The following is a 6,532-nucleotide window of genomic DNA, read 5'->3' on the forward strand; positions in this document are numbered from 1 at the left end:
CAAAAGTTAATTGTGGCCATTATGGCAGCATCCTCCCCAATCACAAATACCCCCTTCCACAAACTTTTATGGGAATCCCCCAGCCCTTTGTCTTTTTATGGCATGTAAAAAGCTGGTTTTGAAAGAAACAGAGCAATATCTTTGAAATGGTCTAAGAATAGGCCAAAAGAGAAAAATAATAATCTTCTATTTAAAGTGAAAACGATCGACCCAACCACAGAATAATGTACTGCCAGGAAGGCCTATTCGGTGAAAGGTTTACTTAATACAAACAAAACAACTTTCATGCAAGAGTTTATGTAAAAGTGCTTTTTAGGATCAATTCCAGGCAACAAATGACAACAATCAGTTAGCTAATTCCACAGCTCTGCAAAAATCAGCACATTATTCTGAGTTCAATGCAATCCTTATGCAGCCAGAATACATAGATTACTTCGCAGGGTGACTGGAAGTGAGGGTACTATGGTCTTAGACTTTCTGTATCTGAAAAACAGAAAGGAACCTGTACTGGGAGAGTTTAAGATTTTTTCTCATTCATCACAACAAAGAGGTCTCTTTATAAAAATTTTGCTGGAAGAATTTAAGAAGTATTTGCTCAACCGTCACTAATTTTCACCGTATTTTGACCAACATGATTATTTCCTATGATCGTCAACTCCATCAAGTGACCATAATGCAGTGATTTCCTGAAATAACTCAATCAGGGAAATACTGCAAGATGGAATTGGCTATCATAGGAAATTATCATATTAGACAAAATATGGATAGAAATTGTGGCAGGTGAAAGATTGCTTTTTATAAATAGACCCCCTACTGGTCTCAGATCTCCTAATTACCATCAAGAGGTATTAGAGGTGGAATTTTGCACCACAGCAATGCTTGAATTAAAAAGGTTGTTCCTTGCAGATGCAGGTAATATGTTAAATTTTTGCATAGAGATGCAAAGTTCAATTTTCAGTTTTGAGAGCAATATTTCTATAAAAACATTCAGGGTTAACTATGCAAAAATATTAGCAGATAAGTACAAGTCCAAAAAAACAAATTTTTTTTTGTTTGGAAAGAGTGGGGTAAAGTTAAAAAGCGCACTTCCTGATGACGATCCATTGATCGAAACTGGTCAAGGTTTGATAACGCAACTTCTGCTGAAGTCTTTTCTGCCCTTTGGAACGCACGCTGGAACTCTGTGGCCATCTTGGTTCCTATTCACAGGCAGCAAGGCTGAATACACTGAGTGCCAGGTTATGGGCACTTTGCTTTTGAGTTTTAGTCTTATAATTTCTCCCCATCATTAAATTTTTTTTATCGTTTTACACTATGGGATGTTTGGTTTTGTTTCTGTTCACATGAAACCTGGTTTACTGCTTGGGAGGAGAGGAGAAAGTTTAAAAAAGCTCTTTTGAAACTACACTGTCATTTATATCCACGCTGGTCATCATCCTATTGGTTACTATCAGCCAGATCGCATGATTCCCAGGAATGAATATTGGTGCCATTCTTGCCATCACGCATTGGGTTAGTCCCAAACCAGGCGCTTAAGACCAACCTACAGATAGGTGGTCCACGGCTAACGGTGAGTGCACATCCATGTGGGGCATTGATTGAGCACAGAGGAGCACCTGTAATTTTTGCACGAAGTTCACCAATTAGTATTCAGCACCTGGGCACTTTATTTTCCGAATTGTGACTGAATGTTATAATTATTCACTTTGTATATGTGAAGCAATATTACTCATGTATTGTCATACTTAATGCACTTAATTTATGCGCAGTCCACATGGTATTTTGAAAGTTAAAAAGCTATCTGAGTTGTTCACTGCTGAGTTTGTTCATAATGGGAACAAAGATTACAACAAGAGCACAGTGAGAAAGTAAGCAAAAAAACAAAACAAAACAAAAAAAGAATCCTCGGGTTATAGCAAAGGATCATCAGAAATCTCCACTCCACTTTTACTATGGAAAAAACACTGAACGAGAATGGTGTTCATGGCAGGAAACCACAGAGGAGACCACCGCCTCCCAAAACAAACATTACTGCTGGTATCAAGTTTACAAAAGACCACCAGAATGTACCATTATGTTTCTGGGACAATGTTCCGTGGGTGGATAAGACACAGCTTGAACTCTCTGGCAGAAACACGCAAAGCTATTCCACATTTGAACCATGGATAATGGAGAAGGGATCACCATGATTTGACTGACTGATGACCTAAAAAGCTTGCCAGCATTGATGGAACAATTGTTTAAAAATCTTATCAAGAAATTTTACACAACAATGTCAGGGTAGCAGTCCACTGAGCATAAGGTTTGCAATCGGTGGGTTTGTGGCTAATCCAGGGGGTTTTATGGTGAAATGTTCCAAACCAAATTTTAAAGGACCCATATTGCTCTGCATTATCTTTCTACTGTGGTAAGCAGGGGTACAATACCCAATAATGGGAGCTTTATTATATGCTAGCCCCTCACTGTTAAAAGGTGGATTCCCAGGAGATATGTGCCAGTATGTTGGAGTGGTTAAAGCGGTTTTTCAGTTAGATCTGCGAAAATTGTAGCTGCTGACTTTTAATAAACAGACACTCACCTGTCCAGGGATCCTGTGTTGTTATCACCCAAGCTGGTTTCTTCACTGGTCTTTGGTCCCCGGCACTGGCATGTTAACTGTGGGCAGCCAGTTATGACTCTTTGCGACTTAACAGCTGGCTTCTCAATGAACATGTGTGAGCCATGCTGCACTTTGTGAATGGTCCTGCACTCTTCTGGGACCTGTAGCATGTCCCAGAAGACTGTGGGCAGGGGTGGAAGAACTTCTGCCTGGCTCGCCTAGATGATTCAAAGAGAAGTGGGAGCGGGTACTTGTCTAAACTAGGTACCCACTCCCCCACAAAAAAATGATGTTACAACTATAGCAGAGGATAGGGAAGGAGGAGGAAGAGCGGAAATTGCCCTTTTGGGTGAAGTTCCATTTTAAGGGAGAGCTAAATGGTCTAGGGAGAGTTAGTTCCTATACAGTGTTATATTGCACTAAATTAGTGGTCTCCAACCTGTGGCCCGCCAACCAGATGCGGCCTTTTGCTTGCCTTTATTTGGCCCTTTTGACACTATTCCTACCACTGATATAAGTCACTATTCCTCCCTCTGATGCCAACAATGGTGGAGCATAAATTCTTCATCTAACACCAATAAAGGGGCACTATTCTTTCCATTTACACCAACAATGGGGCATTTTTCCTTCCACTGACAACAATGGGGCACTATTCTCCACACTGACACCAACGATGGGGCACTATTCTCCCCACTGACACCAATGATGGGGCACTATTCTCCCCACTGACACCAATGTAGCGGCACTATTCTCCCCACTGACACCAACGATGGGGCACTATTCTCCCCACTGACACCAATGATAGGGCACTATTCTCTCCACTGACACCAATGATGAGGGGCATTATTCCTCCCAGTAATACCAATGATGGGGCACTAATCCTCCTCCTCCTAACCACAGGGGTGCTGTGTAATTTTTTTTTTCTTATTGACCACTAAGCCTGAGGCTTTATCTGCTCCCATTGGCCACAGCCCTGCTTGCCTAAATCTTGAAGGACAGTAAACTGACCCCTTGTTCAGAAAGTTTGGAGTCCCATGCACTAAATGAATGTGGATTGCAGAGTGTTGGGCTACATACTCTTGTGTACGCTCCCTGTGTTCACAGTTCAGAAACCCAGGGCTCAATTCACTAAAGAATATCTCATGAGATAACTGAATCATGTGACACATTTTCTCCAAATATCTCATGAGATGCTGAAAATGTCAATTCATTATCACCTTATGAGGTATTTACCAACCAAAAACATGAGTTAAATAACTCATAAAGCGGCATTAATATCAATTCACTAAAGGAAATAAATAAATGCATGAGTTAAATAAGTAGTGGCCCAGGCATGAGGTATTTCAGGAATGTAAAAATATAATAGCCAATTTGGAGTAGTTAATACCTTTTTGGATCATTTTCTCAACAGTAATGCACAGAAAGTTAAGAATAGAAAAACACAAAATCATTGGGGCTGATTTAAAAAAAGTAAAAGCCCAAACTTTTTTTTCTGTTTTGGATAGAGTGGAAATGGATTAGACCCCTTGTTGGGTTTTTATTCCTGCCTGTGACCCCATTAGGGGGATTACCTTTTCTATTTGTCCTGTTTAGCATTAAAGTACAAGTAAAGAACATCCCAAATTTTGAACTAGCATTCTTTAAGATACCCATGAGAGATTCCTTAAAACATGGACTTCATGGATTCAGCACGCCCATCCAGCTATACCAATAGGCAGTTTTACTTTGCTATGTCTTCGAAGGCCCAATACCCCAGGTTTAAGCGCGTTTGACGTTCTCCTTTCCATTCTTTCTTGTCTTTCCCCCCCTTTTTCTTTTTCTTTCACCCTACTGGCTCTCCCACAGGGATGATTACTTGGTTTAACTATATACTTTGTGCATTCCAAACACTATTACTATACTATTTTCGCTATTGTCGGATATTAGGCAATAGGTATATAGTCCCTCATACGTTTCTTACGCTGATTTATCAACACGATATGGTTGATGGTTTTTTTTGACATGTCATTTACATTGTCACCAATTACATGTTTTTTCTGTTACCTCTTATTGTTATATCTTTGCTTGTACACATGATAGCGGTTTTGTTTGCATTTTCCAAAATCAAATCTTTTTCAATAATAATTTATTGAAAGGAAAATCCCAAATTTTGGGTTGTTCCCAGAAAAGTAATAGAGGAGAAATCTTCCAATGGCAACACTGGTTCTGGAAGTGCAGGGAAATCTCCCCAATGGCTGTCTTTTTTTATCGGTGGAAGAAGGGTATTTATATATGTGTGTGATTTTTTAATACTATTTTCATTCAATATTTTACAATTATAAAGATATATTGTACTTACCTAATTTAACTTGTTGTTCTCGATACAGCACATGTGTCCTGTGAAAGCAGCTTCCCTGCGACTGGTATTCTAGTCACCTTTTTTAATTTGTACTCATACATATGCTGCAGAGAACGCACTGACTTAGTGAGTTGGCATATTTCTATGGTTTAGACCACTTTACCTCTTTGTTAGCAATAACAACTGACAGGGATTCTAATCCTCCACTGTATCCATCTCACTGGATATCATATCATGAGATAAAATACCACATGGTTTCATTAGTAAAATACCTCACTTTTTTGATGAAATAACAGCTAGTGGAGCTAGACCCTAATGGTTAGTCAGGAGCTGGTTAGCAGCTCAGGTGTGATAGCCAGACTGGTCAAATTGTGGTCAGGGCTGAGAGACTCTGCAGGCCAACCCCTCAGGAATTTCCCATTGCTCTGAGGCTTTCAGAGGAGGGCCTTGAGGCAGTGGGTGGATCTGAGGAATGGCTGGCTGCTCTCTTGAGGGACCTCAGCCAATCCCCAACAGGAGGCTTGGCAAGGGTCTGGAACTGTCTTAAATGTGTAAGAACCTGCTTAGTAGCTTAGTAGTGGGAGTGTGGTGGTGGGAGAGTAGTGTGGAGCAGGAAGATGTGAGGCTGGAGGAGGAAAGCTGCCAGGAGGCCTAGTGGGATGGGGCCTGCCTGCGAGCCTGAAGCTGGAAAGGAGGAAAACTCAGGACTCACTGGCCCCATGAGAGAGGACCACCTGTATGCCAGGGAAGGAGCAGCCCAGCTGATAGGTCTGGTAGCAGCAGCCATCCCACAGGGGGTACAGGAGATGATCTGAGTGAATACACCTACACCCCATAGGCAGATAGGAGAAGGAGCACTCTGGTGGGAAACCTGATTAGCCCCATACTAGTGACTCCAGATTGCTGGGTTAAGAGGAGTTAATCTAAGGTCTGGGGTAGTACAACTGGAGCTGCTGGCTATCACTCCAACAGAGACTGCATTAGAGAAGGAGAAGCTTGTGAATACTTCAGGAAATTGTTCTCCGATTTCAGTACCCTTGAGCATCCTATACCCCCCCCCCCCACCCTATCCAAGTTCTAATCCCTTCAGTAAACAACAGAACTGATGCTCAAGCACTGATCTGTATCCAGATAAAGCTTGTGTGGAGGATGCTGAATGACTGGCTGTGCAGGACTATATGGGGACCCAATTCAAAAGCAACCCCTAAGAGGGTAGTGCTACACTTTATTTTAGTGAATTGCAAGAAAAGTTTGAAAAAAGCTATTATTTTTAAAGAGTTATTTTATCTCAGATTTTAGAGCAGAATAACTCTTTGTTAATTGACCCCCCAATCATTTGTTATAGGACTACTTTTTTTGTGCATCAGCAACAAATTTAGTTTGCTGTTTGACTGCTACCCCTTCCCCTTGATCTTTTTTTTCTTTTTGCTTTGTTTCATTGGGTTTTTATTTTCTTTTATGTCAAGTTTATCCATGTTTTTTAAATTTTCTGTTAGGTTTAAAAAAATTGGTTTTGGGTTTAGTGTTTCAGAGTTTATTTACTGCAGGAGATATATTTTATTTTGTGCTTCTAGGGCATCTACAGCATACACGTA

Source organism: Staurois parvus, unplaced genomic scaffold (assembly GCF_062004578.1).
Source record: "Staurois parvus isolate SC_StPar_1 unplaced genomic scaffold, SC_StPar_1.0 ptg000232l, whole genome shotgun sequence".
NCBI classification, from domain to species: Eukaryota; Metazoa; Chordata; class Amphibia; order Anura; family Ranidae; genus Staurois; species Staurois parvus.